This window comes from Ranitomeya imitator, chromosome 3 (genome assembly GCF_032444005.1).
Source record: "Ranitomeya imitator isolate aRanImi1 chromosome 3, aRanImi1.pri, whole genome shotgun sequence".
Lineage (NCBI taxonomy): Eukaryota > Metazoa > Chordata > Amphibia > Anura > Dendrobatidae > Ranitomeya > Ranitomeya imitator.
The window spans coordinates 396,172,035-396,197,650 of record NC_091284.1 but is presented as its reverse complement, the minus strand read 5'-3'; positions in this window follow the sequence as shown (position 1 = coordinate 396,197,650).

Here is a 25,616-nt window from a genome sequence, read left to right as displayed (position 1 = left end):
GCTGATTTTTCTATATTGGACTTGTAGTTGGGTTTTTCCCAAGTACAGCCAGCACCAACCTAAGATAGCTGAGTGCGCTCCTTTTTTCTTAATATAAATAACCATGGTACCGCTGAAAACGTAAGCTTGTCCCGCAAAAAACGAGCCACCATACAGCATCATCAGCGAAAAAAAAAAAAGTTATAGTCCTCAGAATAAAGCGATGCAAAAATAATCATTTTTTCTATAAATTAGTATTTATCGCATAAAAGCACTAAAACATAAAAAAATTATATAAATAAGGTATCCCTGTAATCGTACTGACCCGAAGAATAAAACTGCTTTATCCATTTTACCAAACGCGGTCAGGTATAAACGCCCCCTCCAAAAGAAATTCATGAATAGCTGGTTTTTGGTCATTCTGCCTCACAAAAATCGGAATAAAATGCTATCAAAAAAGTCACGTGCCCGAAAATGTTACCAATAAAAATGTCAACTCGTCCCGCAAAAACAAGACCTCACATGACTCTGTGGACCAAAATATGGAAAAATTATAGCTCTCAAAATGTGGTAATGCAAAAAATATTTTTTGCAATAAAAAGCGTCTTTTAGTGTGTGACGGCTGCCAGTCATAAAAATCCGCTAGAAAACCCGCTATAAAAGTAAATCAAACCCCCCTTCATTACCCCCCTTAGTTATAGAAATATTAAATAATGTATTTATTTCCATTTTCCCATTAGGGTTACGGCTAGGGTTAGGTCTAGGGTTGGGGCTAGGGTTAGGGCTTGGATTACATTTACGGTTGGGATTAGGGTTAGGGGTGTGTCAGGGTTAGGGGTGTGGTTAGGGTTATGGTTGGGATTAGGGGTGTGGTTAGGGTTGGGATTAGGGTTAGGGGTGTGTTGGGGTTAGGGGTGTGGTTGGGGTTAGGGGTGTGTTTGGGATGAGGGTTAGGGGTGTGTTTGGGTTAGGGTTTCAGTTAGAATTGGGGATTTCCACTGTTTAGGCACATCAGGGGCTCTACAAACGCAACATGGTGTCCCATCTCAATTCCAGTCAATTTTGCATTGAAACGTCAAATGGTGCTCCTTCCCTTCCGAGCTCTGCCATGTGCCCAAACAGTGGTTCCTTCCCCACATATCAGGTATCAGCATACTCAGGGCAAATTGCACAACAACTTTTGGGGTCCAATTTCTTCTCTTACCCTTGGGAAAATAAAAAATTGGGGGCGAAAACATCATTTTTGTGAAAAAATGATTTTTTACGGCTCTGCATTATAAACGTCTGTGAAGCACTTGGTGGGTCAAAGTGCTCACCACACATCTAGATAAGTTCCTTAGGGGGTATAGTTTCCAAAATGGTGTCACTTGTGGGGGGGTTTCAATGTTTAGGCACATCAGGGGCTTTCCAAACGCAACATGGCATCCCATCTCAATTCCAGTCAATTTTGCATTGAAAAAGTCAAATGGCGCTCCTTCCCTTCCGAGCTCAGCCATACGCCCAAATAGTGGTTTACCCCCACATTTGGGTTATCGGCGTACTCAGGACAAATTGTACAACAACTTTTGGGGTCCAATTGTTCCTGTTACCCTTGGTAAAATAAAACAAACTGGAGCTGAAGTAAATTTTTTGTGAAAAAAAGTTAAATGTTCATTTTTTTTAAACATTCCAAAAATTCCTGTGAAACACCTGAAGGGTTAATAAACTTCTTGAATGTGGTTTTGAGCACCTTGAGGGGTGCAGTTTTTAGAATGGTGTCACACTTGGTTATTTTCTATCATATAGACCCCTCAAAATGACTTCAAATGTGATGTGGTCCCTAAGAAAAAAATGGTGTTGTAAAAATGAGAAATTGCTGGTCAAGTTTTAACCCTTATAACTCCCTAACAAAAAAAATTTTGGTTCCAAAATTGTGCTGATGTAAAGTAGACATGTGGGAAATGTTACTTATTAAGTATTTTGTGTGACATATCTCTGTGATTTAAGGGCATAAATATTCAAATTTGAAAAATTGCAAAATTTTCAAAATTTTCGCCAAATGTTCGTTTTTTTCACAAATAAACACAAGTAATATCAAAGAAATTTTACCACTATCATGAAATACAATATGTCTCGAGAAAACAATGTCAGAATCACCAGGATCCGTTGAAGTGTTAAAGAGTTATAACCTCATAAAGGGACAGTGGTCAGAATTGTAAAAATTGGCCCGGTCATTAACGTGCAAACCACCTTTGGGGGTAAAGGGGTTAAAACCTGAAATGTTGGCCTACTGAAATTTACTGTACGTTCAGTAAATCCCCTCAATACTTGGCCGGGGCTCCTTTTGCATCAATTACTGCATCAATGCGGCGTGGCATGGAGGCGATCAGCCTGTGGCACTGCTGAGGTGTTATGGAAGCCCAGGTTGCTTTGATAGCGTGGTGTCGGTGTGGCACGTGTCCGGACTTTGAGATACTATTGGTAAGCAATGCTGATGGGGGGATGCTATAGGCTCTAGTGATCGTGTGCACACTTACAATGATCCCTGGAATATTTTGGTATTTAAAGGGAACCTGTCACATCGTTTTTTGAGATTGAGATATAAATACTGTTAAATAGGGCCTGCGCTGTGTGTTACTATAGTGTATGTAGTGTACTCCGATTCCCCACCTATGCTGAGAAATACATTACCAAAGTCGCCGTTTTCGCCTGTCAATCAGGCTGGTCTGGTCAGGTGGGCGTGGTGACATCGCTCTTTTCTTCCCCAGCTTTCCGTTGGTGGCGTAGTGGTGTGCGCATGTCCAGAGTTCTGAATCCCCTGCGCGCACGTGAAGTAAAAGCGCGCGTTCTGCGCTATTGCCCCTGTCATCGGTGGGGGCGGCCATCTTCCTGGGGCCGCGCGTGCACAGATCGAGTGCTCTGCTGCACGGGGCTTCAGGAAAATGGCCGCGGGATGCCGCGCGTGCGCATTAGAGATCGCGGCGGCCATTTTCCCAAAGCCGAGTTTGCATCTTATTTAATTTTATTTAAAGACATTACCACAATGACTTTTAAACAAAACAATTCAGATGCAGTTGAAGTTCAGACTTTCAGCTTTCAATTAAAGGTATCCACATTAAAATTGGATGAAGGGTTTAGGAGTTCCAGCTCCTTAACATGTGCCACCCTGTTTTTAAAGGGACCAAAAGTAATTGGACAGATTAAATAATTTTAAATAAAATGTTCATTTCTAATACTTGGTTGAAAACCCTTTGTTGGCAATGACTGCTTGAAGTCTTGAACTCATGGACATCACCAGACGCTGTGTTTTCTCCTTTTTGATGCTCTGCCAGGCCTTCACTGCGGTGATTTTCAGTTGCTGTTTGTTTGAGGGCCTTTCTGTCTGAAGTTTAGTCTTTAACAAGTGAAATGCATGCTCAATTGGGTTGAGATCAGGTGACTGACTTGGCCATTCAAGAATATTCTGCTTCTTTGCTTTAATAAACTCCTGGGTTGCTTTGGCTTTATGTTTTGGGTCGTTGTCCATCTGTAGTATGAAATGACGACCAATCAGTTTTGCTGCATTTGGCTGGATCTGAGCACACAGTATGGCTCTGAATACCTCAGAATTCATTTGGCTGCTTCTGTCCTGTGTCACATCATCAATAAATACTAGTGACCCAGTGCCACTGGCAGCCATGCATGCCCAAGCCATCAAACTGCCTCCGCCGTGTTTTACAGATGATGTGGTATGCTTTGGATCATGAGCTGTACCACGCCTTCACCATACTTTTCTCTTTCCATCATTCTGGTAGAGGTTGTTCTTGGTTTCATCTGCCCAAAGAACGTTCTTCCAGAACTGTGCTGGCTTTTTTAGATGTTTTTTAGCAAAGTCTAGTCTAGCCTTTTTATTCTTGATGCTTATGAGTGGCTTGCACCGTGCAGTGAACCCTCTGTATTTATTTTCATGCAGTCTTCTCTTTATGGTAGATTTGGATATTGATACGCCTACCTCCTGGAGAGTGTTGTTCACTTGGTTGGCTGTTGTGAAGGGGTTTCTCTTCACCATGGAGATTATTCTGCGATCATCCACCACTGTTGTCTTCCGTGGGCGCCCAGGTTTTTTTGCATTGATGAGTTCACCAGTGCTTTCTTTCTTTCTCAGGATGTGCCAAACTGTAGATTGTTCCACTCCTAATATTGTAGCAATTTCTCGGATGGTTTTTTTCTGTTTTCGCAGCTTAAGGATGGCTTGTTTCACCTGTATGGATAGCTCCTTTGACCGCATGTTTACTTCACAGCAAAACCTTCCAAATGCAGGCACCACACCTCAAATCAACTCCAGGCCTTTTATCTGCTTAATTGAGAATGACATAACGAAGGGATTGCCCACACCTGTCCATGAAATAGCTTTGGAGTCAATTGTCCAATTACTTTTGGTCCTTTTTAAAACAGGGTGGCACATGTTAAGGAGCTGAAACTCCTAAACCCTTCATCCAATTTTAATTTGGATACCCTCAAATGAAAGCTGAAAGTCTGAACTTCAACTGCATCTGAATTGTTTTGTTTAAAATTCATTGTGGCAATGTCTATAACCAAAATTAGAAAAATGTTGTCTCTGTCCAAATATATATGGACCTAACTGTATATAGATTATTCATCAATTATTCGTTTATCATCAACCATAGTTACTGTCAATTAATACAGCAGCATAGCAGTCAGGCTTCAAAACTAAAAAAGAGACATCCCAACTGCAAACAAAAAACCACATGTACATACGGAACCATACTTCCTCATCAAATATTCATGAGCGTTCCCTTATGGTTAGTTTGCGGGTCCTTTATCAATTTTTTATAGATATTTCATTTGTACGCTGGCCAATATAGAGCAGCATATGTGAAAAGACCCACAAATGTGGGTGGATCTCACCGCAAGTTGGAGAGATTTTGCCCTATATTCAATCTCTCAGAGACGGTGAGATGAAGTTGAAGCCCCGGCTATGGATAGCATCTCCCGACGCGTTTCAGCCTTGCGGAATCATCAGGGGAGTGTAATGACCTGCATTTGCCGCTTTACCGGTCTCCCCAGTTCTGTGATATTTAAAGATTCAGCCCAATGGTGCGTCAGAGAGGCTCCGCCCCTGGCATGTGACGCGTCCGTGGGTTCAGAAGAATACTTCCGGTATCATTGGAGCGCTCGTCTGGATAATGGAGCGCAGACATCCCAATGAGGTGAAACGCAAGCGTTCACCCGTAATGGGACTATGCGCTCGTACGGATCCATAGCTCGTTTGCCCCCATACCTATATAGAGGGACATATGTAATGCATTGGTGAGTATCAGGCCACGCACTAAAGTCCCGATTGGTGCAGCGCATATATTCATGAATGTCTGAGTGTGTATAACAGGCATCCCTTATGGGCTAGGCACTCAACAAAGACGGATGTTATTTATATCCGCACCGTCTTATACACCATACAGCATGATTCAGCATTAACTCAATACCTCATTGTGATGACACTTACAAAGGTAATCACAGGTATAATGTGCAGATTGCACAGGAGACAGATCCAGAGTGGAGACAAAAAACATTGGGCGAGAGAGAATAAAGGTGTTGTTTATACCGAAAAATAAAAAATATATCGGTTATGTGAACTCCAAAGGGAGGAAATTCCACTATTCTGTCTATGTATGGAACACCACTTTGGGGACCTAACAGAAAAGAAACAGAAAAAAGGGTAAAAAAGGGGTGGGGGATAAAAGAGAGAGAAGGCAGCCTACTGTACCCTATATATATGTACCTATTCTACCTGTACTCTACCTATCGTGGAGGTTGGCACCCTAGAAGAAACCTGCGCATGTGGCGCCCCCACTCAGCGAGGGCTGTCCCCGACTACCTATCCCTATTGATCCCTCAACCATAAATAGAAGAATAGGGGGAGAGAAATAACTTAAATAAAGATCCAAAATATTGGAATAGTCAATACGTATTGTGGTGTAAATTCAAGAAGGGAATGTATGTCTGGGTGTTCATCATATGAGATTGTATTCCTTAGAACTGGACCCTGCCTAACGCGGGGGTTGGCACCCTAAGTTCCTGCACAAATGGCACCCCCACTCCACGAAGGCTATCCCTTAGTAGCTGTCCCTTTTAAGTTACCGGTAGGCCAAGGTATAGAAAGGTATACTAGGGCATAGATGTTAAAAAACAAAGTAGCTACAAAAAACAGCTGTAGGGCTGTAGCTCATTCATGCCCAGGGGCTGGACCGTTCTAAGAGTAAATATCCATCTACTCTCCTTTTGAAGAATCAATTTGTCCCAATCCCCTCCTCTTACTGGCGGCGATATTTTGTCTATCCCCACACAAAATTAATTTTTTGGGGATTGCCTTGGTGAAAGAGTTTCATATGGGTTGCCTCGGGGGTTTCTCTTTTATTGGCAATGTCACGGAGATGTTCACCAACCCTCTTTCGGAATTCCCTTTTTGTCTTCCCCACATATTCCAAACCACATTCACATGTGGCTTTGTATACAACACCTTTAGTACGACAGTTGATGAAGTGTCAAATAGAATAGGTGGTACCCGTGACATTGCCCCGAAAGACTTTTGTAGATGTGATTGAGTGTTGTGAATTCCGCTCTTGGGCTCCCTCCAGTGGTTGTAAGTGGCACTTTTGTGAGTTCTGCTCTTGGGCTCCCTCCGGTGGTTTTAAGTGGAATGGCTGCTCCTTGGATTTAGCAGTCTGCAGCTGCTTCCACTGATTGTCTTTTTGCTCGGCTATTTATACCTGGCTCTTCCCTTCAGCAGTGCCACTTGTCAATGGTTCTTGGTTGGATTCACATCTCTCTTGGATTTCCCTGATATCCTGACCAGTTCAGCAAAGTTAAGTCCTTGCTTTGCTCTTTTCTGTCCACATGTTGTGGACTTATTCGTTCTGTGCATTCTATGTTTTGTCCAGCTTGTTAGTATGGATTAATTCAGTTAAGCTGGAAGCTCTGGGAAGCAGATTTACCCTCCACACCTTTAGTCAGGTGTGGAGATTTTTGTAAACTCTGTGTGGATTTTTGTAGTTTTTATACTGACCACACAGTATTCTATCCTGTCTTATCTATCTAGCTAGACTGCCTCCTGTGCTACATCCTGGTTTCATTCTGTGTATGTCTTTTCACTCTCCACTCACAGTCATTACTTGTGGGGGGCTATCTATCCTTTGGGGATTTTCTCTGAGGCAAGATAGTTTTCCTGTTTCTATCTTTAGGGGTAGTTAGTTCTCAGGCTGTGACGAGGTGCCTAGGGAGTGACAGGAGCATCCCACGGCTACTTCTAGTGTTGTGTTCAGCTTAGGGACTGCGGTCAGTACAGGTACCACCTCCTTCAGAGCTCATCCCATGTTGCTCCTAAACCACCAGTTAATAACAATTGAGGCACACACTTTACAGCCACCACACTTGAAACAGCCCTTCATCTGATTCATGAAAGTGGGCCTGCTGTGAACCAATCTATCAGATAAAGATCTACCTTTTTTATAGGTGATTTGAGGAAATATCGAGATGTGTTTCTTTATGTCCCTGTCCATCTGAAGTATAGGCCAATGCTTGAGCAGAACGTTTCTTATGTCACTAGCTCCATTGGAAAACCTAGTGATGAAGCGAATAACAATGTCTTCATCAGATCTACCTTTCGGTATCAACAGTTGTTTTCTTTCCCTTTTTACGGATTCTTTGTAGGCCTTATTTAGGATTCCTTCTGGATAACCTCTCTCCAAAAACCTATTCTTGAGGTCTTCAGCTTGTTCATGGAAAGTATCCATGCTGGAGCAATTCCTATGTATTCTTAAATATTGCCCCTTGGGAATGCCTTTTTAATGGGACAGGATGATTACTTTCCCATCTAAGAAGAGAGTTTGTGGCTGTGTCTTTTCTGTGAGTCTTAGTTTCTATCTCATCATCTTTATTTCTTCCAATGCAAATGTCCAAAAATGCTAACTTGGTTGGACTGGCCTCGTAGGTAAAGTGAAGGCCTATGTTGTTAATATTAAGGCCCTCAACAAAACTGCCAAACTCCATAGCATTTCCTCTCCAAATTACCAGAACATCATCGATGTATCTTAGCCACAGAACTATCCTCTCATCTGGGCAGGACATAAAAACGCCAAAGACCACTGTTCCCTCCCACCAGCCCAGGAGCAAATTAGCATACGAAGGTGCACACGGGCTGCCCATCGCAGTGCCCCTGAGCTGGTGGAAGTACTTCCGGTCAAAAAGAAACACATTTCTAGTCAAACAAAATTCCAGAGCTTCTAAAACAAATTTATTGTGTTTTTCATATTGAGTACCTCTGGTACTTAGATAGTGGTTCACAACCATCAGACCTTTATCATGAGGGATGGATGAATATAGTGCCTCCACATCTATACTCCCCAATATCATGTCAGGGTCTAAATAGATACCGTCCAATTTACCCAAAAGGTCTGTGGTGTCCCGTACAAAAGAATTCAAGGAGCCAACAAAATGTTTTAGAATCCTGTCTATGTACAGTACAGACCAAAAGTTTGGACACACCTTCTCATTTAAAGATTTTTCTGTATATTCATGACTATGAAAATTATACATTCACACTGAAGGCATCAAAACTATGAATTAACACATGTGGAATTATATACTTAGCAAAAAAGTGTGAAACTACTGAAATTGTGTCTTATATTCTAGCTTCTTCAAAGTAGCCATCTTTTGCTTTGATGACTGCTTTGCACACTCTTGGCATTCTCTTGCTGAGCTTCAAGAGATAGTCACCGGGAATGGTTTTCACTTCACAGGTGTTCCCTGTCAGGTTTAATAAGTGAGATTTCTTGCCTTATCAATGGGGTTGAGACCATCAGTTGTGTTGTGCAGAAGTCTGGTGGATACACAGCTGATAAACCTACTGAATAGACTGTAAATACAAATTCCATGGCAAGAAAAAAGCAGCTAAGTAAAGAAAAATGAGTGGCCATCATTACTTTAAGAAATTAAGATCAGTCAGTCCGAAAAATTGGGAAACTTTGAAAGTGTCCCCAAGTGCAGTGGCAAAAACCGTCAAGCGCTACAAAGAAACTGGCTCACATGAGGACCGCCCCAGGAAAGGAAGACCAAGAGTCACCTCTGCTTCTGAGGATAAGTTTATCCGAGTCACCAGCCTCAGAAATCGCAGGTTAACAGCAGCTCAGATTAGAGACCAGGTCAATGCCACACAGAGTTCTAGCAGCAGACATCTCTACAACAACTGTTAAGAGGAGACTTTGTGCAGCAGGCATTCATGGTAAAAAAGCTGATAGGAAACCACTGCTAAGGATAGGCAACAAGCAGAAGAGACTTGTTTGGGCTAAAGAACACAAGGAATGGACATTAGACCAGTGGAAATCTGTGTTTTGGTCTGATGAGTCCAAATTTGAGATCTTTGGTTCCAACCACCGTGTCTTTGTGCGATGCAGAAAAGGTGAACAGATGGACTCTACATGCTTGTTTCCCACCGTGAAGCATGGAGGAGGAGGAGGAGTGATGGTGTGGGGGTGCTTTGCTGGTGATACTGTTGGGGATTTATTCAAAATTGAAGGCATACTTAACCAGCATGGCTACCACAGCATCTTGCAGCGGCATGCTATTCCATCCGGTTTGCGTTTAGTTGGACCATCATTTTTCAACAGAACAATGACCCCTAACACACCTCCAGGCTGTGTAAGGGCTATTTGACCAAGAAGGAGAGTGATGGGGTGCTACGCCAGATGACCTGGCCTCCACAGTCACCAGACCTGAACCCTGATCGCAGAGTGAAGGCAAAAGGACCAACAAGTGCTGCGCATCTCTGGGAACTCCTTCAAGATTGTTGGAAGACCATTCCCGGTGACTACCTCTTGAAGCTCATCAAGAGAATGCCAAGAGTGTGCAAAGCAGTCATCAAAGCAAAAGATGGCTACTTTGAAGAACCTAGAATATAAGACATAATTTCAGTTGTTTCACACTTTTTTGTTAAGTATGTAATTCCACATGTGTTAATTCATAGTTTTGATGCCTTCAGTGTGAATGTACAATTTTCATAGTCATGAAAATACAGAAAAATCTTTAAATGAGAAGGTGTGTCCAAACATTTGGTCTGTACTGTATATGCCAAGTTTTTCAGTCAGGCTATTATTACCTGAGACAATGGGTCTTCCTTTCAAGGGATTAGTGCCCTTATGAATCTTGGGAAGGTAGTAAAAAGTTGGAACCACCGGATTTTTAGGTAAAAGAAAATCTCTCTCGTCCTTGCCTACCACTCCGTCACAGTACCCTCTCTCAACAATAGATTTAAGTTCATCCATGAATTCACTCAAGGGGTTTCTAGTCAAAACCCTATAGTCGTCCTTACCATCCAGCAGTGAAAGGCATAGGGGATCCCTGAAAAATGCCCACAGGAAAATTGCCCACATGAAAAATACCCACAGGAAAAATGCCCACAGGAAAATTGCCGACATGGAAAATTGCCCACATGGAAAATTGCGAACATGGAAATTTGCCCACACAGAAAATTCCCCACACGGAAAATTGCCACTATTTTTTGACGGATCCAGTGCACGACGGATGAAACGTGTGGCCATCCGTCGCGATACGTCGCTAATACAAGTCTATGAGAAAATGCAGGATTCTGCAATTTTTTTTGCAGGATCCTGTTTTCTCAAAAACTACGTATACCGACGGGACTACAAAGACGGAAGTGTGAAAGAGGCCTAAGACAAGACTGGGGAGTAGTCTTTTCAGCACCTATATACGAATGTGGCCCTTTATGGTGTTGTTTTATCTTTGATAGCAGCCTTCAGCTCGTCTGCATTGTTTGGTCTGGTGTCTCTCATCTTCCTCTTGACAATACTGTCATGATCTGTACTTTTTTCCCTGTCCTGTATTTTGTATAATATGTCATGATGTGATGCGACTTCTCTTTCGTTGTATTTACTGTACATTTTGCAATGTCATGGGGTGTATGTAACTAACCTGTCTCCTTCCCCCAATACTTGCAGCCCTGAGCTCTAATGTAATTAAGCTTTGTCCACACCACTAGGGAAGGAATAGCCATTCTTCCTCACAGCAGGTGGCTAGTCAAATGCACACAATGAATAGACTAAGTGGAGCCACCAGTCTAGAATCTTCTGGTGGACCCAACCATTGAATAGAAGGTGTAACCCCTACCCCTTCATGGGCGGATCCCAGGAGCTCAGACAATCCATTCTTATTTTGAGATCAGATGTGAGTTGATCCTTGAAGGAGAAGGAGTGGGGATTCTTAGCTGAGGCAAGACCCCACGCCCATCTAGGACTGTGGAAGCGAACGGGGCGAGACTTGAGCTGAGGATATATCTCGTCGTTCGTGAGATTGTTTTGGGATCCCTTGGACTAATTGTGGACTATTGCTTTGTTACCTGGCACAAGGATTATCGGGAGGTGCCCCGAACCTGTTCCATTGGACTAATTGTGGACTCTGTAGATCTACCTGCATGTGTTGTTCCAGCGTTCTTGATAATAAATCAGTGGAATCATCCCTTGGCCTGTTGTCCCTTCTTGCTCTGCCGTACACCCCGTCACAAACTGGTGGCAAGCAGTGGGACCAGAGCAGAAGGAATGGAGGACAACGGCCCATCAACATCGAGAACCAGCACCACAGAATACAAGAACTGGAGTTTGGGGAGCCTACAATCAAAGGCCCGGGAAGTAGGAGTCCGTTTTAAAGGACTCTCCAAGGAGCAGCTTATTGAGTCTTTGGAAGGAGTTCGCCTGCAAGATGACGCTGAGGAAGGACCCTCACAGCAAATGGAGGAAAGACTGCAGCCGGAGGTAAATACCCAAAAAAGTCAGTGGGTTGTGTGGTACGAGGAGGAGTTGGCATTGCTGGGAGAAGAGGCCACCATAGACTATAAGAAAGAGGCCATTCACCGAGCTCAAGAGAGGGAGAGGGAGGCCATTCACAGAGCCGAGGAGAGGGAGAGGGAGGCCATTCACAGAGCCGAGGAGAGGGAGAGGGAGGCCATTCACAGAGCCGAGGACAGAGCTCAGGAGATGGCATTGCTGGAGAGGCAGATCGCTTTGGAAGCAGCTAGAAGCTCCAGACAGACTGTAACCCCAGCACCCACCATGAGGGAACTCCCCAGAGTGTCCCGCAAAGACTTCAAGCCCTTTAATGAGGCTGCAGGCGACATTGAGGGCTTCTTCCAGGACTTTGAGCATCAGTGTCGATTAATGGAAGTCCCGGAAAGGGACCGAGTCCGACATCTGGTGGGGCTCTTAGAGGGTGGAGCTGCCGCAGCCTATAGAGCTATGGACTCTCAGGGGAACTGTGAGTATGCGGAGATTAAACGGACTATTCTAGAACATTATGCTGTTACCCCAGACACTTACAGGACTCAGTTCCGTACTTTAGCCTGTGATGAGGAAGTGTCTTTCAAGATGTATGCCCACAGACTCAAACAAATATGTCATCGCTGGCTGGAGGCAGAGGAGGCCTTAACCTGGGAGACCTTCCTCCAGGTTATCCTAAAAGAGCAGTTTTACTTCAAGTGCCCTGCTGAGATCCGGGAATGGGTGCGTGAGAGGAGATCAGCCACTGTGGAGGAAGCTGCAGCTCTAGCTGATGAGGCTCTCACCATCAAGCCTCAGTGGAGGGTTCTGTTGGAGGATGGAGAGTGGCCTACCAGCTCCACAACACCGGTGGCCCCCTGTTCTTCTGTCCCCATTGTTCCCCGTTCCTCTAAGCCACCACCTCATGCTGATACCCGTGTAAATGTGCCTCCAGTTGCTTCTACTGCGTTTTCTGGAATACGACGAGGAGAGGAAGTAGCAGAGCGCAGGTGTTATGGTTGTGGACATCTGGGGCATCTGCAGGCCTCATGCCCAGCCAGCTCATGGAGAAGTCGTCCTCAAACCCCTACAGCACCTTCAGGTGGGAGCCGGCCTCCAGGTTCCCTTACCCCTCGCCCAAGAGGACGCCTTGGATGGAGTGAGACCCAGCAGAGATGCTATCGATGTGGACAGCCGGGGCATCTGCAAGCCTCCTGCCCAGCTGTTCAAATGAGGATTAATCCTGTACCCAGTCGTATTATTAATTATGTACACCCAAGTGCCATGGAGGACGACGTGTCACCACTACGTGAGGACTGGCCTAGTGCCTCACCCACCCATGTTGCACCACTAGGAGTTTATGGTGTGCGACACGCAGCTATGACGACTTCTGCTCATCGAGGTAAGCACTTGCAGGAGGTCGTGCTGGATGGACAGAGACTTATTGGATTTTGTGACTCAGGGGCTTTCCTCACACTGGCTGATCCCCGAGTGGTTCGGCCTGAGGCAATCCATCGAGGACCTGGGATTGTCATTGAACTGGCTGGTGGACAATGGAGGACTATTCCCACAGCCACTGTGGATCTGAACTTTGGTTTTGGGGTCAAGCGATGTGTGGTTGGGGTGATGGGTGGTCTGCCTGCAGATGTTCTCCTGGTTAATGATGTGGGAGAGCTAAGATGCCAATTTGTGGCTGCATGAAACCACATGTAAGTTACGCTCTGCCTGTGTGTACTTAACCAGCGACCTGTAGAGGTCCCTGGTACGTACACAAATTGGGGGGGAAAGGGATTGTCATGATCTGTACTTTTTTCCCTGTCCTGTATTTTGTATAATATGTCATGATGTGATGCGACTTCTCTTTCGTTGTATTTACTGTACATTTTGCAATGTCATGGGGTGTATGTAACTAACCTGTCTCCTTCCCCCAATACTTGCAGCCCTGAGCTCTAATGTAATTAAGCTTTGTCCACACCACTAGGGAAGGAATAGCCATTCTTCCTCACAGCAGGTGGCTAGTCAAATGCACACAATGAATAGACTAAGTGGAGCCACCAGTCTAGAATCTTCTGGTGGACCCAACCATTGAATAGAAGGTGTAACCCCTACCCCTTCATGGGCGGATCCCAGGAGCTCAGACAATCCAATTCTTATTTTGAGATCAGATGTGAGTTGATCCTTGAAGGAGAAGGAGTGGGAGTGGATTCTTAGCTGAGGCAAGACCCCACGCCCATCTAGGACTGTGGAAGCGAACGGGGCGAGACTTGAGCTGAGGACATATCTCGTCGTTCGGGAGATTGTTTTGGGATCCCTTGGACTAATTGTGGACTATTGCTTTGTTACCTGGCACAAGGATTATCGGGAGGTGCCCCGAACGTGTTCCATTGGACTAATTATGGACTCTGTAGATCTACCTGCATGTGTTGTTCCAGCGTTCTTGATAATAAATCTGTGGAATCATCCCTTGGCCTGTTGTCCCTTCTTGCTCTGCCGTACACCCCGTCACAAATACCCCATAGATTCTCTATGGGGTTAAGGTCAGGCAAGTTTGCTGGCAAATCAAGCACAGTGATACTGTTGTATTTAAACCAGGTATTGGTACTTTTGGCAGTGTGAACAGGTGCCGAGTCATGCTAGAGAATGAAAATCCATCTCCAAAAAGCTTGTCAGCAGAGGGAAGCATGAAGTGCTCTAAAATTCCCTGTTAGATGGCTGCAATGACTTTGGCCTTAATAAAACACAGTGGACCTACACCAGCAGATGATATGGCTCCCCAAACCATCACTCATTGTGGAAACTTCACACTAGACCTCAAGCAGCTTGGATTGTGGCCTCTCCACTCTTCCTCCAGACTCTGAGACCTTGATTTCCAAATGAAATGCAAAATTTACTTTCATCTGAAAACACCTTGGACCAATGAGCAGCAGTCCAGTTCTTTTTCTCCTTGGCCTAGGTACGACGCTTCTGGCGTTGTCTATTGGTCATTGGTGGCTTGACACAAGGAATGCGACACTTGTAGCCCATGTCCTCGATACATCTGTGTGTGGCGGCTCTTGAAGCAATGACTTCAGCAGCAGTCCACTACTTGTGAATCTCTCCAAAATTTTTGAATGGCCTTTTCTTAACAATCTTTTTAACGCTGCGGTTGTCCCGGTTGCTTGTGCACCTTTTTCTACCACACTTTTTCCTTCCACTCAACTTTCCATTACTATGACAGGATACAGCACTCTGTGAACAGCCAGCTTCTTTAGCAATCACATTTTGAGGCTTACCCTCTTTGTGGAGTGTGTCAATGACTGCCTTCTGGATCTGTCAAGTCAGCAGTCTTCCCCATGATTGTGGAGCCTACTGAAACAGACTAAGGAAAGTTTTTAAATGCTTAGGAAGCCTTTGCAGGGTTTTTTGTCAATTATTCTAATTTACTGAGATAATGATGTTTGGGTTTTCATTGGCAGTAAGCCATAATCATCAACATTAACAGAAATAAACATTTGAAATAGATCACTTGTTTTGTAATGACTCTATATAATATAGGAGTTTCACTTTTTGTATTGAAGAACTGAAATAAATTCACTTTTTGATGATATTCTAATTTTGTGAGAAGAAGCTGTATATGTACAGTACAGACCAAAAGTTTGGACACACCTTCTCATTTAAAGATTTTTCAGTATTTTCATGACTGTGAAAATTGTACTTTCACACTGAAGGCATCAAAACTATGAATTAACACATGTGGAATTATATACTTAACAAAAAAGTGTGAAACAACTGAAAATATGTCTTATAGTCTAGGTTCTTCAAAGTAGCCACCTTTCGCTTTGATGACTGGTTTGCACACTCTTGGCATTCTCTTGATAAGCTTCAAGAGGTAGTCACCGGGAATGGTTTTCAATTCACAGGTGTGCCCTATCAGGTTTAATAAGTGGGATTTCTTACCTTATAAAAGGGGTTGGGACCATCCGTTGTGTTGTGCAGAAGTCTGGTGGATACATAGCTGATAGCACTACTGTTATGACCTGGTGGTTAGGACAATAATGGACCTGGTGGTTAAGAGCACACGGAATGACCTGATAGTTACTAATAATACAGGACAAGCTCTGGGAGGTGGGAACTCTGCTGACCGCAATCCCTAATCCTATCACACACACTAGAAATAGCCGTGGATTGCTCCTAACGCTCCCTATGCAACTCGTCACAGCCTAAGGAACTAGCTAGCCCTAAAGATAGAAAAATAAAGCCTACCTTGCCTCAGAGAAATTCCCCAAAGGAAAAGGCAGCCCCCCACATATAATGACTGTGAGTTAAGATGAAAATTACAAACACAGAGATGAAATAGATATAGCAAAGAGAGGCCCGATTTACTGAACAGACAGAGGATAGGAGAGGTAACTTTGCGGTCACCACAAAAACTACAAAAAGACCATGCAGAGGGCGCAAAAAGACCCTCCGCACCGACTCACGGTGCGGAGGCGCCCCTCTGCATCCCAGAGCTTCCAGCAAGCAAGACAAAAATCAAAATAGCAAGCTGGACAGAAAAATAGCAAACAAGAGAAAAACAAGCAGGAATTTAGCTTCTGCTGGGAAGACAGGTCACAAGAACGATCCAGGAGCGAACTAGACCAATACTGGAACATTGACAGGTGGCATGGAGCAATGATCTAAGTGGAGTTAAATAGAGCAGCCAGCTAACGAATTAACCTCGTCACCTGTGGAAGGAAACTCAGAAGCCGCAGCCCCACTCACAACCACCAGAGGAAGCCCATGGACAGAACCAGCCGAAGTACCATTCATGACCACAGGAGGGAGCTTGACAACAGAATTCACAACAGTACCCCCCCCTTGAGGAGGGGTCACCGAACCCTCACCAGAGCCCCCAGGCCGACCAGGACGAGCCAAATGAAAGGCACAAACCAGATCGGCAGCATGAACATCAGAGGCAAAGACCCAGGAATTATCTTCCTGACCATAACCCTTCCAGTTGACCAGGTACTGGAGTTTCCGTCTCGAAATACGAGAATCCAAAATCTTCTCCACCACATACTCCAACTCCCCCTCAACCAACATCGGGGCAGGAGTATCAACGGATGGAACCACAGGCGCCACGTATCTCCGCAACAACGACCTATGGAATACATTATGGATGGCAAAAGAAGCTGGAAGGGTCAAACGAAATGACACAGGATTGAGAACCTCAGAAATCTTATACGGACCAATGAAACGAGGCTTAAACTTAGGAGAGGAAACCTTCATAGGAACATAACGAGACGACAACCAAACCAAATCCCCAACACGAAGTCGGGGACCCACACAGCGCCGGCAGTTAGCGAAACGTTGAGCCTTCTCCTGGGACAATGTCAAATTGTCCACCACATGAGTCCAAATCTGCTGCAACCTATCCACCACAGTATCTACACCAGGACAGTCCGAAGACTCAACCTGCCCTGAAGAGAAACGAGGATGGAAACCAGAATTGCAGAAAAACGGCGAAACCAAAGTAGCCGAGCTGGCCCGATTATTAAGGGCGAACTCAGCCAAAGGCAAAAAGGACACCCAATCATCCTGATCAGCAGAAACAAAGCATCTCAGATATGTTTCCAAAGTCTGATTAGTTAGTTCGGTTTGGCCATTTGTCTGAGGATGGAAAGCCGAGGAAAAAGACAAATCAATCCTAGCACAAAAGGATCGCCAAAACCTCGAAACAAACTGGGAACCTCTATCCGAAATGATGTTCTCCGGAATGCCATGTAAACGAACCACATGCTGGAAAAACAATGGCACCAAATCAGAGGAGGAAGGCAATTTAGACAAGGGTACTAAATGGACCATCTTAGAGAAGCGATCACAAACCACCCAAATGACCGACATCTTTTGAGAGACAGGGAGATCCGAAATAAAATCCATAGAAATATGCGTCCAGGGCCTCTTCGGGACCGGCAAGGGCAAAAGCAACCCACTGGCACGAGAACAGCAGGGCTTAGCCCGAGCACAAGTCCCACAGGACTGCACAAAAGAACGCACATCCCGCGACAAAGACGGCCACCAAAAGGATCTAGCCACCAAATCTCTGGTACCAAAGATTCCAGGATGACCAGCCAACACCGAACAATGAACCTCAGAGATAACTCTACTAGTCCATTTATCAGGGACAAACAGTTTCTCCGCTGGGCAACGGTCAGGTCTATCAGCCTGAAATTTGTGCAGCACCAGCCGCAAATCAGGGGAGATGGCAGACAAAATTACCCCCTCTTTGAGAATATCCGCCGGCTCAGGAACACCCGGAGAGTCGGGCACAAAACTCCTTGACAGGGCATCAGCCTTCACATTCTTAGAGCCCCGAAGGTACGAAACCACAAAATCAAAACGGGAGAAAAATAGCGACCATCGAGCCTGTCTAGGATTCAACCGTTTGGCAGACTCAAGGTAAGTCAAATTCTTGTGATCCGTCAAGACCACCACGCGATGCTTGGCTCCTTCAAGCCAATGACGCCACTCCTCGAATGCCCACTTCATGGCCAACAACTCTCGATTGCCAACATCATAATTGCGCTCAGCAGGCAAAAACTTTCTAGAAAAGAAGGCACATGGTTTCATCACCGAGCCATCAGAACTTCTTTGCGACAAAACAGCCCCTGCTCTAATCTCAGAAGCATCAACCTCCACCTGAAACGGGAGCGAAACATCTGGCTGGCACAACACAGGGGCAGAAGAAAAACGACGCTTCAACTCCTGAAAAGCTTCCACAGCCGCAGAAGACCAATTGACCACATCAGCACCCTTCTTAGTCAAATCAATCAATGGTTTAGCAACACTAGAAAAATTACTGATGAAGCGACGATAAAAATTAGCAAAGCCCAGGAACTTTTGCAGACTCTTCACAGATGTCGGCTGAGTCCAATCATAAATGGCCTGGACTTTAACAGGGTCCATCTCGATAGTAGAAGGGGAAAAAATGAAACCCAAAAATGAAACCTTCTGAACTCCAAAGAGACACTTTGACCCCTTCACAAACAAAGAATTTGCACAAAGGACCTGGAACACCATTCTGACCTGCTTCACGTGAGACTCCCAATCATCCGAGAAGACCAAAATATCATCCAAATACACAATCAGGAATTTATCCAGGTACTCTCGGAAGATGTCATGCATAAAGGACTGAAATACTGATGGAGCATTGGAAAGCCCGAATGGCATAACATAGTAACATAGTAACATAGTTAGTAAGGCCGAAAAAAGACATTTGTCCATCCAGTTCAGCCTATATTCCATCATAATAAATCCCCAGATCTACGTCCTTCTACAGAACCTAATTGTATGATACAATATTGTTCTGCTCCAGGAAGAAATCCAGGCCTCTCTTGAACCCCTCGACTGAGTTCGCCATCACCACCTCCTCAGGCAAGCAATTCCAGATTCTCACTGCCCTAACAGTAAAGAATCCTCTTCTATGTTGGTGGAAAAACCTTCTCTCCTCCAGACGCAAAGAATGTCCCCTTGTGCCCGTCACCTTCCTTGGTATAAACAGATCCTCAGCGAGAAATTTGTATTGTCCCCTTATATACTTATACATGGTTATTAGATCGCCCCTCAGTCGTCTTTTTTCTAGACTAAATAATCCTAATTTCGCTAATCTATCTGGGTATTGTAGTTCTCCCATCCCCTTTATTAATTTTGTTGCCCTCCTTTGTACTCTCTCTAGTTCCATTATATCCTTCCTGAGCACCGGTGCCCAAAACTGGACACAGTACTCCATGTGCGGTCTAACTAGGGATTTGTACAGAACCAGGTACTCAAAATGGCCCTCGGGCGTATTAAATGCTGTTTTCCATTCATCGCCCTGTTTAATACGCACAAGATTATACGCACCACGAAGATCTATCTTGGTGAACCAACTAGCCCCCTTAATCCAAGCAAATAAATCAGACAGCAGCGGCAAAGGATACTGAAATTTGACTGTGATCTTATTAAGAAGGCGGTAATCAATACAAGGTCTCAAAGAACCATCCTTCTTGGCCACAAAAAAGAACCCTGCTCCCAATGGTGACAACGACGGGCGAATATGACCCTTCTCCAAGGATTCCTTTATATAACTCCACATAGCGGCGTGTTCTGGCACAGATAAATTGAACAGTCGGCCCTTAGGAAACTTACTACCAGGAATCAAATTAATAGCACAATCGCAATCCCTATGAGGAGGTAGGGCACTGGATTTGGGCTCATCAAATACATCCCGGTAATCCGACAAAAACTCCGGGACTTCAGAAGGGGTGGATGACGAAATAGACAAAAATGGAACATCACCATGTACCCCCTGACAACCCCAGCTGGACACAGACCTAGATTTCCAATCCAATACTGGATTATGGACGTGTAGCCATGGCAACCCCAAAACGACCACATCATGCAGATTATGCAACACCAAAAAGCGAATATCCTCCTGATGTGCAGGAGCCATGCACATGGTCAATTGGGTCCAGTACTGAGGCTTATTCTTGGCCAAAGGCGTAGCATCAATTCCTCTCAATGGAATAGGATACTGCAAGGGCTCCAAGAAAAAACCACAGCGCCTAGCAAACTCCAAGTCCATCAAATTCAGGGCAGCGCCTGAATCCACAAATGCCATAACAGAATAGGATGACAAAGAGCAAATCAGAGTAACGGACAAAAGAAATTTCGACTGTACCGTACCAATGGTGGCAGACCTGGCGAAACGCTTAGTGCGCTTAGGACAATCGGAGATAGCATGAGTGGAATCACCACAGTAAAAACACAGCCCATTCCGACGTCTGTGTTCTTGCCGTTCAGCTCTGGTCAAAGTCCTATCACATTGCATAGGCTCAGGTCTATGCTCAGATAATACCGCCAAATGGTGCACAGCTTTACACTCACGCAAGCGTCGATCGATCTGAATGGCCAAAGACATAGACTCATTCAGACCAGCAGGCATGGGAAATCCCACCATGACATCCTTAAGGGCTTCAGAGAGACCCTTTCTGAAAATTGCTGCCAGGGCACATTCATTCCACTGAGTGAGTGCAGACCACTTCCTAAACTTCTGACAATATATCTCTACCTCATCCTGACCCTGACACAGAGCCAGCAAGATTTCCTCTGCCTGATCCACTGAATTTGGTTCATCATACAGCAATCCGAGCACCAGAAAAAACGCATCAACATCACGCAATGCCGGATCTCCTGGCGCAAGGGAAAATGCCCAGTCTTGAGGGTCGCCACGTAACAAAGAAATAATGATTTTCACTTGTTGAACAGGGTCACCTGAGGAGCGAGGTTTCAAAGCAAGAAACAATTTACAATTATTTCTGAAATTCAGAAACTTAGATCTATCCCCAAAAAACAAATCAGGAATTGGAATCCTAGGCTCTGACATCAGATTCTGAACCACAAAATCTTGAATGTTTTGTACCCTTGCAGTGAGATTATCCATACAAGAGGACAGACCTTGAATGTCCATATCTACACCTGTATCCTGAACCACCCAGAGGTAAAAGGGAAAAGAGAGACAAAACACAGTGCACAGAAAAAAAAATGGTCTCAGAACTTCTCTTATCCCTCTATTGAGATGCATTAATACTTTGGGCCACCTGTACTGTTATGAGCTGGTGGTTAGGACAATAATGGACCTGGTGGTTAAGAGCACACGGAATGACCTGATAGTTACTAATAATATAGGACAAGCTCTGGGACGTGGGAACTATGCTGACCGCAATCCCTAATCCTATCACACACACTAGAAATAGCCGTGGATTGCTCCTAACGCTCCCTATGCAACTCGTCACAGCCTAAGGAACTAGCTAGCCCTAAAGATAGAAAAATAAAGCCAACCTTGCCTCAGAGAAATTCCCCAAAGGAAAAGGCAGCCCCCCACATATAATGACTGTGAGTTAAGATGAAAATTACAAACACAGAGATGAAATAGATATAGCAAAGAGAGGCCCGACTTACTGAACAGACAGAGGATAGGAAAGGTAACTTTGCGGTCAGCACAAAAACTACAAAAAGACCACGCAGAGGGTGCAAAAAGACCCTCCGCACCGACTCATGGTGCGGAGGCGCCCCTCTGCATCCCAGAGCTTCCAGCAAGCAAGACAAAAATCAAAATAGCAAGCTGGACAGAAAAATAGCAAACAAGAGAAAAACAAGCAGGAACTTAGCTTCTGCTGGGAAGACAGGTCACAAGAACGATCCAGGAGCGAACTAGACCAATACTGGAACATTGACAGGTGGCATGGAGCAATGATCTAAGTGGAGTTAAATAGAGCAGCCAGCTAACGAATTAACCTCGTCACCTGTGGAAGGAAACTCAGAAGCCACAGCCCCACTCACAACCACCAGAGGAAGCCCATGGACAGAACCAGCCGAAGTACCATTCATGACCACAGGAGGGAGCTTGACAACAGAATTCACAACAACTACTGAATAGACTGTTAGAATTTGTATTATGGCAGGAAAAAAGCAGCTAAGTAAAGAAAAACGAGTGGCCTTCATTACTTTAAGAAATGAAGGTCAGTCAGTCCGAAAAATTGGGAAAACTTTGAAAGTGTCCCCAAGTGCAGTGGCAAAAACTATCAAGCATTATAAAGAAACTGGCTTACATGAGGACCGCCCCAGGAAAGAAAGACCAAGAGTCACCTCTGCTTCTGAGGATGTTTATCCGAGTCACCAGCCTCAGAAATCGCAGGTTAACAGCAGCTCAGATTAGAGACCAGGTCAATGCCAGTTCTAGCAGCAGACACATCTCTACAACAACTGTTAGGAGGAGACTTTGTGCAGCAGGCCTTCATGGTAAAATAGCTGCTAGGAAACCACTGCTAAGGACAGGCAACAAGCAGAAGAGACTTGTTTGGGCTAAAGAACACAAGGAATGGACATTAGACCAGTGGAAATCTGTGCTTTGGTCTGATGAGTCCAAATTTGAGATCTTTGGTTCCAACCATCGGGTCTGTGCGATGCTGAAAAGGTGAACGGGTGGACTCTACATGCCTGGTTCCCACCGTGAAGCATGGAGGAGGAGGTGTGATGGTGTGGGGGTGCTTTACTGGTGACACTGTTGGGGATTTATTTTAAATTGAAGGCATTCTGAACCAGCATGGCTATCACAGCATCTTGCAGCGGTTAGCTATTCCACCCGGTTTGCGTTTAGTTGGACCATCATTTATTTTTCAACAGGACAATGACCCCAAACACAGCTCCAGGCTGTGTAAGGGCTATTTGACCAATAAGGAGAGTGATTGGGTGCTATGCCAGATGACCTGGCCTCCACAGTCACAAGACCTGAACACAATCAAGAAGGTTTTGGGTGAGCTGGACCGCAGAGTGAAGGCAAAAGGGCCAACATCTCTGGGAACTCCTTCAAGATTGTTGGAAGACCATTCCTGGTGACTACCTCTTGAAGCTCATCAAGAGAATGCCAAGAGTGTGCAAAGCAGTCATCAAAGCAAAAGGTGGCTACTTTGAAGAACCAAGAATATAAGACATATTTTCAGTTGTTTCACACTTTTTTGTTAATTATATAATTTGACATCTGTTAATTCAAAGTTTTGAAGCCTTCAGTGTGAATTTACAATTTTCATAGTCATGAAAATAAAGAAAAATCTTTAAATGAGGTTCTCTTCTTGTCCCAGCATCGACCTCTTCATCCGGGTGGTATCCAATGAATTCCAGAATATTCCTAAATTCGGTAGGATGGATAATCTAACCAATGAGGAAAGGGTACGGCTTAGGTACATACAAGAACTGCCCGATATAGTGCTGAAGCCGGCTGACAAGGATGGCAATGTCATCGTCTGGCCGAAGCAAATGTATGAGAGGAAGGCTTTCAAACAACTTAGTAATACTATCTGTTACAGGAAGTTAACGTATAACCCCCTCTCTGCTTTTGCTTCTAAATTGGATTCTATCATTAAAGGGGCCTTGGACGGCGGGGTTGTCACCCGTGAGCTGGCTTCGGCACTTGTGGTTAAGGAACCTACCATTCCTACCTTGTATCTCCTGCCGAAGATACATAAGGATGCGTTGGTGCCACCCGGCCGACCAATTGTGTCAGGTAGGGGGAACTTTCTTGAGCGCGTGAACGGATGGATAGATTTCTATCTCCAGCTACTGGTGTCCTTGTTGCCCTCGTTCCTCGAGGATACTGGTGATTTGCTGCGCAGGGTTGACGGACTGTGTTTAGAGAGTGATACTCTGTTGGCTTCAGTTGCTGTAGAATCCCTCTATACCAATATTCGCCATCAGGACGGCATTCATGCTGTTCGTTATTTTTTGAATACATCCACTCTTTCTCCATCTTTGAGGGATCTCATCCTGGAGCTACTAGAGTTCACTCTCACGCATAACTTTTTTGTTTTTAAGGGGTCCTTCTACCTACAGATCCAGGGGACAGCCATGGGGGCGGCCTTTGCGCCCTCCTATGCTAATCTGTTCCTTGGTATGTGGGAGAGGGACCTCTTCCTGTCAGACAAACAGGGGTCGATTGAGCGTGTCCTTCTTTGGACACGCTACATCGACGATATCTTCTTTGTCTGGCAGGGCACCTCCGTTGACCTTGCGCAGTTTGTCTCCGGTTTGAACAGCAATGACCTTAATATTCGCCTGACCCCGGTGTGGGATAGTGAGAGGATCGATTTCCTGGATGTCACGATTAAGAGGGATGCGGAGGGTAGGCTACAAACAGATATTTTCCGTAAACCAACTGCTACTAATACCCTCCTGCATGCCTCATCGTGTCATCCTCCCCATATGATTAAGGCCATCCCCGTCGGTCAGTTTCTGCGTTTGAGACGCATCTGTTCGAGTGAACAAGATTTCATTAGTCGGGCAGGCGAGCTTACGTCTCGGTTCCAGGCAAGGGGATACAGCAGGCGTGTCTTGAAGAAGGCCTATCATCGGGCTAAACATTCCGATCGAGACAGCCTTCTCTATAGAAGTAATCTTGGGAATTCTAGTGGCAGTAACCAAATCAGGTTTATTACGTCATACCATTCTCAACACGCTGGTATGCGACTAGCTATGAAGAGGGCCTGGCTGATTTTGCAGGCTGACCCGATAATTCAGAAATTCCTCCCGAAAAATCCGTTAATTACATTTCGGCGAGCTAGGAATCTGAGGGATCAGCTCACCCACAGCCATTATGTTGGTCAGACTGTGCCTACGTTCCTCGACGGCGCTGCCGCACGGAGTGGTTGTACTCCATGTGGTAAATGTGTTGCTTGTCCTAATATTGAGCGGTGCTCGTCTTTCTCTAACTCTGATGGCAGTAAAAACTATACCATCAAACAACGTATATCATGTACATCTAGATACGTGATATATTACGCTACCTGCCCTTGTGGTCTTATATATATTGGATTGACCACAAGGCAACTAAAAGTCAGAGTTAGAGAACACGTTCTCGGTATTCAGGCGGCAACCACATGTCTTGATGTCACCACTCTTAAAACATTACCAAGACATTTTAGAGACTTCCACTCCTGTGACGCAGCGTCGTTGAGGGTACGTGGTATTGATCTGCTCAACATTAATATTAGGGGTGGGGGATTGTCCAAACGCCTTGCACAACTTGAGACAAAGTGGATTTGGACCCTGCGTACCATTCACCCTGATGGGTTGAATGAAAATATTTCTTTTGCCCCATTCCTGTGATCCACACCTGCTTGTGCAGTGTATAGGTTGCGTTACCTATGGCTTTTGTTTCTTTTATTGGTATTTTAACTTGTTTTTCTTTGTTTCTAGTCTGCGTAGCGTTGATAGTTTGGAGCCGTGTATGAATGACGCTGCTGTCAGAGTTCTTCAGCGTGTCAACATCTGGAGCCTGCTATTATT